The sequence below is a fragment of the Quercus lobata genome, chromosome 7 (genome assembly GCF_001633185.2).
Source record: "Quercus lobata isolate SW786 chromosome 7, ValleyOak3.0 Primary Assembly, whole genome shotgun sequence".
NCBI lineage: Eukaryota > Viridiplantae > Streptophyta > Magnoliopsida > Fagales > Fagaceae > Quercus > Quercus lobata.
In genome coordinates this window covers 27,804,107-27,813,798 of record NC_044910.1, presented here as the reverse complement: position 1 = coordinate 27,813,798, position 9,692 = coordinate 27,804,107, and the positions used below count along the sequence as shown (strand labels likewise).

Genomic DNA, 9,692 nt, shown 5'->3' with positions numbered 1-9,692 from the left:
CTAGAGGAGGATAAGCACTACGATACAACATCATCCCTGAAAGCTCAGATTTGTGTTCAAACACAAGAGTTTATTTAGACTCCCGAATAAAAAATTACGGCTAAATTGCTTTTACTCTAACTTATCTAAATGCATAAACAAGAGTAAATGAAACACAATCAACCGATACTACTCTAGTGCATAAACATGAACAACAAACAATAAAAGTAAAGCACAAGAGTAAAGGAAGAGAGATACAAACACAAAATAACACGGCGATGTGTTATCAAAAAGGAAACCGAAGAATTCGGTGAAAAACCTCTTCGCCGCCCTCCAAACGATAAATCGATCAATTAGACAATAAGTTGGGATACATGAATAGCAAGAGACCTTCCAAGTCTAATCTACCCAATGTACCTAAGCCTTCCAAGCTCATATTCCAACAAGACTTTCGGAACCAGATCTCACAATACACCCGATTGCATCTGCCAAGCCTCACTAGTATCTTTTGGCAAATCCCCAAAGCTTTCCAAGCTCCAAAACGCTCTCTACACTCGGAAAAGTTATGGGTTATGTTTGGATACAAATCTCATCTCAAGGTATGACAATGGGAGAGGGAAGGAGAAGAAACTAAAATGATTTCTCACTAAGGATGAGTAGATCTTTCTTTAAAAGATGAGTGTGCGTGTGTTGTAGAAAACCTATCTAGGGTTTTTCTCTCTGAATGACCTCTTTTTCAATTTTTGTGGGTAATGAGGGTATATATAGTATGGGTGAAGGGTAAGAAAGTCACACTTAAAAATCCTCCAAGCAGAATGTTTCGCGACTATCTCGCGGAAGGCCTTACTCACGAGACACTCGCGAAACTGACCGTATGGCACAACTCTTCAGCTTCCAGTCATGTGCTTCTCATGGGACTACTTCGCGGGTTAGCTTCTCACAAGCTTCTCGTGAAAACCACTTAATCTTCTATTAAGCTTGAGTTTTCACCAACTTAATACTAAACCCAATACAATAAAATCCCACAAAATACAAGGAACAAAATTAAAGCAATTACAACACTTTTTGTTATGGAATAAAGTCAACATAAAATATAGTTGTAAATCACAACTTTACAATCTCTGATTTGGGTTTTTACAAGAGCATTGAGTGGACCAATTGTGTAAACATTCAGAAAAAGAGGGGCAATGTGACAGAGAATTGGATACCCTCAAGGTCATCAAAGGTGTTAAGTATGAGTCCCAAAGCTCGAGTCCTGGTTTTGCTCTCCTCAATGAAGAGTTGTAGAAGAGGATCCTTGATTGGTTGTCAGCAAACTGACGATAAGTCTCGACGTCACAAAAGGCCTTCCATACCTGGCACACTTTCAATGGGTCTGATCAAGATCTTCTTTTCCTGTAATTAGTGGTGTGGTTCAGGTTTAAGTTGTGTTATTAAAAGAAAATGATATTGAAAAACAATTAACTAATATCATATTAAATACTGAGCAATAAAAGTTGCACCAACATATTGTAGTTTTGGGGGCGCGAAGTAGAAAATCACTTGTTTTTTAATTGCAATATGGTCATACAATACAAATTTTAAAGTAAGTGTTTTAGTAATACCATCAAAATTCCAATGAGACATTCTTCTCAAAAAAAATAATTCCAATAAGACATAAAAAAAATTTTCCCTTAATGATATGTGACAAAAAAACAAATCTTTTAAAATCAAATTTACTTTAAAACAAAAAACTGTTGTAGATAACAAAAACAATTTAAACAAATGATGAATTTTCTTTTTTATTTCTTGAAACTTTGGTGATTGAATTTCACTTATAATAAACTATGTTACTAATTTTTGAGTCATATGGAAAAACCAAATTGTACAACATGGCATAAGGAGAGAATATTAACATGATGCAACTATAAATTCTAACACCCAAATTTGACTATATGGTATATGATTTCTTTTCTTTTCCCTTTTCATTATATCATGTAATCTCTTCTCTATATATTAAGAGGATTCAAAAGGTTAGTTTTAGTTTTAAAAAATGTAAAAAAATGCCCATAATCTAATTAAATAATCCTTATTCTTAAAAAATAAAAAATACGATTAAAATTGTAATTCAACAAAATTCAAAAAAAAAAAAAAAAGCATAGAAACTTTTTTCCTAAAAATTAGTACACTTTCTATCTAAACATGTCATGTACGTTTGATACATTTTTTTTTCCTAAAAACTAGCACACACTAAATCCAGCAGTTTACTCCATTTTAAATCCTAAATTTTAGTTTGTAAAAATCATTTCCTGTGTAACCTTTCCAACAATAGATAAATTCAAATTGAAAAATTATATTAAACTCAAAATAAATAAATAAAAATAGCCTCATCACACATGCAGGGCGTGTGTGACGAGACTAGTATGTATATTAAAATTATGGCTAAAACACTATTCAAACCCATCTAAGTATGAGATTGCTTATAAATCGGTCTTTTTAACAAAGAAAGCTTATAATTTACACTTACAAGTATTACAACAATATCAATTTACTCCTTTTATCAGCATCCAATAAAATTTTGTTAATTCACATGTCTTTTTAAAATGAAAAATGAAATCTTTTTTAGGCAAATTAATGGTGAAAATAAGATGGACCATAATGGAAGATGCACATTGACATTTTTGTAATGATACTAATTAAAGATTTTAAAAGTCAACTGAATGATTTAGAAGAGAGTTGTAATTTAAATGATACTCGATTGCCAAAGCCTCAAGATGTTTTAAAATGCTATGCCAATTAAGAAAAGTAACCTATGCATTAGTTCAAAAAAATATGATCCTCTTTTTGTTTTATTTTTAAAATATACAATTTTTTTACTCAAAAAGGTTAGAGATTTTTAAATATAAAATTTGATAATTATAATAGTTATAAATAAGTATTTATTATGATTGTATTTTTATATTAAATTATTTATTCCACAATTTAAAGATATATGATGTGACAATATACTATGAGAGGGTGTAAATATAGGAGGTTTGATAAGGACTTTTTACAGAATTTAAACTCGAGTAAATAATATATTATATTGTGGGTGTCCGAGAACCGAGGATGAAGTTGACGGGTCGAAGCATTGGCCCGAGGACTGAGGATGAAGTCGAAAGGTCGCAGCATTGACGTGGAAATGCTGCAAGCCACGGGCCCAAAGGAGGAAGCCGCCCGAGGAGGAGAAGAAATTAATCAGGGTACTCTGTGGTATTCTAAGTGGGAGCTAGGAACTAAAGAGAGTGGAAGCTAGTGGACAATAGGGAAGCTTTTGGCTTGGTGTAGCCTATTGCATCCGCATTAAATGGTAGACAATAGTTTTATCAGCCGCATTGATGAGGAAGTGACCTGAACAATGTAAACCATAGCTAAGCAAATTCCTTCCACCATCTTCTTCAGATGTAAAAGGTAACAAGTGTCAAAAAATGAGGGAGATTAGGTAGAAATGGATGGTGAAGATGTGATGGAGATAAAGGTATATAAGGAAAGGAGAGAGCATTGGAAAGGAGGTCGAGAAAAAGAGAGAAGAAATAAAAAGAAGAGCATTCAAAGGAGAAAGTGAACAGTGCTACTTTTTATACAAACTCAGACTCCTCAGGAGCACCGGTGTAGAACCTGATACTCATTTTCTTTTGAATAAAAACCTGATCCTTCCCTGTAGCTGTCCTTAAGCATAGTCCATTGTTGTTGTTCTTTCCCTCCTCTTATAAATTTTATTGATTTGGGCTAGGTTTGAAAGGCACAACCCATTACTCTAAGTGGGCTTGGGCTACAAACTTTTAGGTCCTTACAATTGGCACCGTTTGTAAGAACAACAAGTGGTGGAGGATCTATCCTGAGTACTTATGGCTTATGCTGGCCAAGATAGGGAGGAGTCAGTTGGCTCTCAAATTGAGAACTAGTTTGTTAACTTGGAACGTAGGAGAGATAGGCAATATACCCTAAGTGTTGTGGTGGAATCTGATCACACTGAATGTACTGAGCGGAGTCGTTCCAAGTCCAAGAGTCATGTTTCACATGACCAGGAGACATTGAAGCTGCAACGAGAAGTTAATCGTCTACGTAGGAAGTTAAGGCGCAGAAGGCATGATAGGAGGAGCCCATCTTCCCCATCAAGTGAGGGCTCAAGGGGAAGCCATGATTGCTCATATTGGCGTAGGTCTAGAACTCCACCTAGCGAGTCCTACTCATCTTCTTCACAGCAGGACAAGTTGGAGAAAGGCCACAACAAACGCGGAAAGGGACCTTCTCATCACACCATGGGAAATAATGCTATGAGTAAAGCCCTACAACAGATTTCTAAGTCCCCTTTTGTGAGGAGGATTAATAAGGCCAGGCTCCCCCACTAGTTTTCGCAGCCAACATTCACCATACATAATGGAAGAACCAATCCCGTGGAGCATGTAAGCCATTTTAATCAGAAGATGGCTATCCATGCTAGCAATGAGGCCCTTATGTGCAAGGTGTTTCCCTCCAGCCTTGGGCCTGTCATCATGCGTTGGTTTGATGCATTGGAGGAAGGATCAATTAGGTCTTTTGAAAAGCTGACAAGGGTATTTGGCGCTAGATCCATAACCTACAGTAGAATCCCCAAGCTAGTGGATTCTTTGCTGTCTATGGCCATGAGGGAGGGGGAGTCCCTCAAGACCTACTCGGACCGATATTAGGAAATGTACAATGAAGTAGATGAAGATTTTGAGGATGTGGCAGTGAGGACCTTAAAGGTTGGCCTCTCGACCGAGCATGACCTGAGGAAGTCATTAAAGATGAAGTCTACCTTGAACATGTGCCAGCTCATGGATTGCATAGACAAGTACAAAAGGTTAGAAGAGGACCACATGCAGGGAAAAGGAAAAGTTAAAGTGTTCCCAAAAAAGAGGGATCCTCAAGGAGGAGGGTACCATAATGATCGGCCCTGAAGAGATTTCTCTAGTCATACGGCATCCGCGGAGGTTCAACTAGTCAATTCACTATTTAAGGAGCCAATGTACCAGATACTAGAAAAGAGAAAAAAATGAGTCATTTTTCAAGTGACCCAACAAGATGGGTGGGGATCCATCCAAGAGAAACCTAAGCCTCTACTGCCATTACCATCGAGACAAAGGACACACCACAAAGGATTGTAGGACCTTGCACGATCACCTCAATCAGTTGGTGAGGGCAGGGAAACTCAATTATTTCCTGCATCAGCCTATGGAATAAGTCAGACACTCAAGAAATGGGATGCATGGAAACGGCACTTCTCGACCAGCATTGGGCACTATTAATGTGATCTTGGCTAGGCCAGGGGGTAATGTCAGGGCAAGTTCCGGAGTCATATCCATGGTGGGGGGCTTTGACCTGGAGGCCAGAGATCAGACTCCCAAAAGAGCAAGGGTGATGGTCCCTCCTAGCCTGAGTTTTTTCGAGGAGGACAAGCAAGGAACCCTCCAACCACATGATGATGCCCTAGTGGTTACTGTTAGGATTGGGGGATATGATGTAAGGAGAGTACTGGTTGACCAGGGAAGCGGAGCAGAAATAATGTACCTAGATTTGTACCGGGGGCTAAACTTAAGGCCCAAGGACCTGAATACGTATGATTCTCCGCTGATGGGTTTCAATGGCAAAATGGTGGTCCTCCGAGGAATGATCAAACTTCCCGTACAAGTCGGCGATGCAGAGGTCCAAGTTAATTTCGTAGTGGTAGAAACGTTCTCCCCATATACAACTATCCTGGGCAAGCCCTAGCTTCACGTCGTGGGCGCAGTGCCCTCGACATTACATCTGAAGGTCAAATACCCTACTCAGGGGAGAGTGGGAGAATTGGTGGGTGATCAGGCCATGGCCAGGCAATGCCTAGTCAAGGCACTCATAGCAATATCGCTTCCTATTACAATTGGAACAGCAGATAACAACGCTCTTATCACTCCACTGACATTGATGACACATCAAACTCTCTTTCTTGTTTTGGGAAGCCTTATCCTGCAATGCAATGCTAATAAGCTTGTTCAAATGGAACACAATTCATTTGTTGACCATTACATTACAGGATAGGGCCAAAAAATAAACCAGGGCATAAAAATTCACTATTATGATTTCAATTGATACAGGAAATGCAAAGCAAACAATAATCTCAAAACATCTATGAATTTCATTTTTATTTTTAACAATGAGACACACACAATATGATTTTTATATAATTGAAAGAATAAAAATGTGTTCAATGCAAAGGTTTTTAATTACCATAGCATTAGGTGAAGTTGAAGGTGCTGAGGTCGATTGTCCTTCACCGGAATCAACTCTCTCTATCTTATTATAACACGCAGATTGTTCCATCACCTTCTTCTTCCTCTCACTGGTATCGCTATGAGTCTGATTTCTCTTTTTCTTCTGATTCTGTATCTGTTGAGCCAAATGCTTGTCGCAGTAGGACTTTCCAGGCGACGCCTTTTCACTGCACCTCCACCTGTTGGGTCCGGCGCTTCGCTTGCATTGTCGATCCTCCTCCCCCATCAGGATATTGATTCAGAATGACTGCTGCACTGAGCCCCTTTTTATTTTTATTTTTGTTTTATTGAAGTTCGTATTGTTTTAAATAAGAGTTATAGAGGCGGGAGGTTTGTGGATGAATTACTAACCATTGAAAGAAGTTTTGTTATACCTATTACGTTATTATTGTGCGTTCATAACAATGACACTAATTACTTTGAGATATTACAATATGTGGAATTGTTTTGAAATGTAAAGCAATTTTGGCATTTCATGGTGGGACTTCCAGTGGTTCTGTTTCTTCAAGGTATTGCATATTTCCTAGAGTGATCAAATGGATAGTGACATTAAATGGCCTGTGATATAATATGAAGATGTTCCAATCCCAACCCTTAGCCAAAAAAGATTTGATAATCATCTCAATAAATCAAAAAAAAAAAATTATGAAGCGATTTGATTAGCCACTGTTGAACTTTGTTTTTAGATGGATGATCAGCCACAATTGATAAATCATAGGTATATCTCCTCAAATAGTCAAATGCCCTAAGCTTCTGAATGTTTATTGACTCTGCAATTGTATACTGCAGCTAATAAAGAATTTATTTTATTTATTTATATATTTTGATAAGTAGCTAATAAAGAATTTATTGAAAGAAATAAATGATGCATAGCACCTCAGCCTACTCAATTACAGAGTTAAAGATGACCAACCATCCTCTAGAAATTGTTGGTCAGGTTTATCAAAATGTTTGTCTTTGACTGATATAGAGCTTCTCATACATTCAACTAAAAATTTTAGTTGTAGAAAAAAAAAAAAAAAAAAAAAAAAAAAAACCATAACACACTATACAAAAGTTTGAATAATAAAGATCACTTGAAAAAAAATAGTTTTTCTATCTTTTATCCCAAAAAAAATAATAATAATAGAATAATAATTGTATATTTTTACGCATCACGTGGGTCTGCGACTAATATATTTTAATAACTCAAGCTAAATTCATGCAAGAAAAAATACATTATCTTATTGTCATGAGATAAAGGTCACATAGGAAGAGATAGAACTTAGAAGAAGCTCTTTTTTTTTTCTTTTTCTTTTTCTTCTTTTGTTCTAATTATCTCAATTTTTCACTTAAAACATATATGCTCTTTCTTTCCCCTTTAACAAAGTAATATTGGTCTTTATTTAAGAAAAGAAGAAAAGCACCAAGATCGCCCACAAAGCCTTATACTAAAGGTGGTGTGAGATATCAAATTATCAATACGTGCAAGGACTGGAATACGACCTACCTAAAAGAAAAGCGAAAGAAAAATAATGAAAGATTCTCACAAAATAAGAGTCCAAGAATTTGCTCAGCATTTATGTGCGGTTTGCGTTTTTGTTTTTTATATACCTCAAGTAGGCCAAAAGCATTTTCTCCCCCCACCCAAAAAAAAAAAAGCAACCTAAACATGCCTAGCCACCTTTTTTTACTTCTTTTTTGGTTTCAGAAGCAGGCCCTGGCTATATTAGCAACCTAATTAAACATGGTTAACCGTAGTTTTTGTTTTATTTTTCCCTATTTTGGGTTTGGAAGCAGACCATGGCTGTGATAACTAGAATACTTACGTTGGCTTCACCATTCAGGAAGGAAAATTTAATTCTATATTACAAAAGGTGAGCATTGAATAAATAAATCTATATTACAAAAGGTGAGCATCAAATAATTTGTTTATGTACTTCTGGCTGATTTAGCCATTTTTCCTTAATCTGAGGTCTCTGTTTCTATTAAAAAAAATAATAATAATAAGTACAATTTTTAAATTTAAAAAAGTTATCTAACAAATTACTGATATTTCATAAGTGTCTTGAAAAATTAGTAAAGTTTAACTAACTACGTACTAACCAAAAGGAAGGGAAGGAAAAAATAGTTTATATTACAATTTTTTTTTTTTTACAACAAAAAAAAAATTAAAAGAAAACATGTTTAAAGAAATCATAACATAAAATGGAAATAAACACCAAAAATTAGAATATTTATGCCATGTTGCAAAACTCTATTATATGTTCTTTTCTTTTCTTTTTTTTAATCTAAGAGTAATGCTAGAAATACAAAAAAAAAAAAAAAAATTACTACATAAACCTTACAAACTAATATATTACCAATTACAAAAAATAATGAAAACACCCATTATCTTAGTAAAGCGTCATCAATCACATCTATTTATAAAATAAATGTGTAATATCTTCAAAATTTTCTTATTAACTAGATTATAGGCATAAACAAATTACAATTTATTGAGATACATTATTTTATTTTTTATAATTTCCATAAAAGTCTTACCACTACCACCACTATTATAGATTATGCAACTTCTACTAATAATTGTAATATTGTTGAGATTTGAGCTAATGCTAGTTGGGTTCATAACATTTCAAAACTAACTAATTTAGTCTCTAATTATCGTGACAAAGAGCAAAAAGTGTTGAAATGACAATGGGGCGAGTATGGGACAAGTTTCCTATTCCCCACCCCCGCCCCAACCCCACTTCCTATTTAGGTCGAGTTTTTTTCCTGCCCTACTCTAACGAGTACCCGCAGACAATTGGTTGGCTGTGATACATTATTTTATTTCTTATAACATTTCCTTAAAAGTCTTACCACTATCACTATTGTTATAGATTATACAACTTTTACTAATAATTTTAATATAACTAGGGTTTGAGTTAATACTATTCAGGTCTAAAACATTTCAAAACTGATTAATTTGGTTTCTAATTATCTTGACATAGAAGAAAAATTAAGTAGCAATTTAGGGTCAAGTTGGTCAGTTTTGAAATGTCTTGAATTTTATAGTTCTAAACATCAACAATGTTGGCTATATTTTTTTCTTTTATAAAAAATATATATATATATTTTATATTTTATATGTCTAAGAAAAGAAGGGGATGGAGTAAAAGTCTTTATAGTCTCGAAGAAAAGACAAGAAATGAAGAATCATAGGTACAAATAATCCAAAAGCAAAACCAAAAACAGGTGAAAGGATCCGTAAGCTTATTTACGGTCCAATAATTATTAGACGATGCGAATCCCCAACATCCTCATTCCACGGCACATCCCAATCAGCTGAAAACGCTGACGTAACATCTGTTCTTCCTCATTGGGTCCCACATTTTCTTCGGGATTCACAAACACAGCGAAAGAAAGTCACCATGTGGGTCCCCCTCCAAATAGCCACACCTC

The 9,692-nt window shown here is 35.4% G+C and overlaps 1 pseudogene; it reads left to right on the top strand.

The window, feature by feature from the left end:
- Window positions 1-4,274: 4,274 nt before the first annotated feature.
- Window positions 4,275-5,730, top strand: LOC115951832 (annotated as a pseudogene).
- The last annotated feature ends 3,962 nt before the right edge of the window (window positions 5,731-9,692 follow it).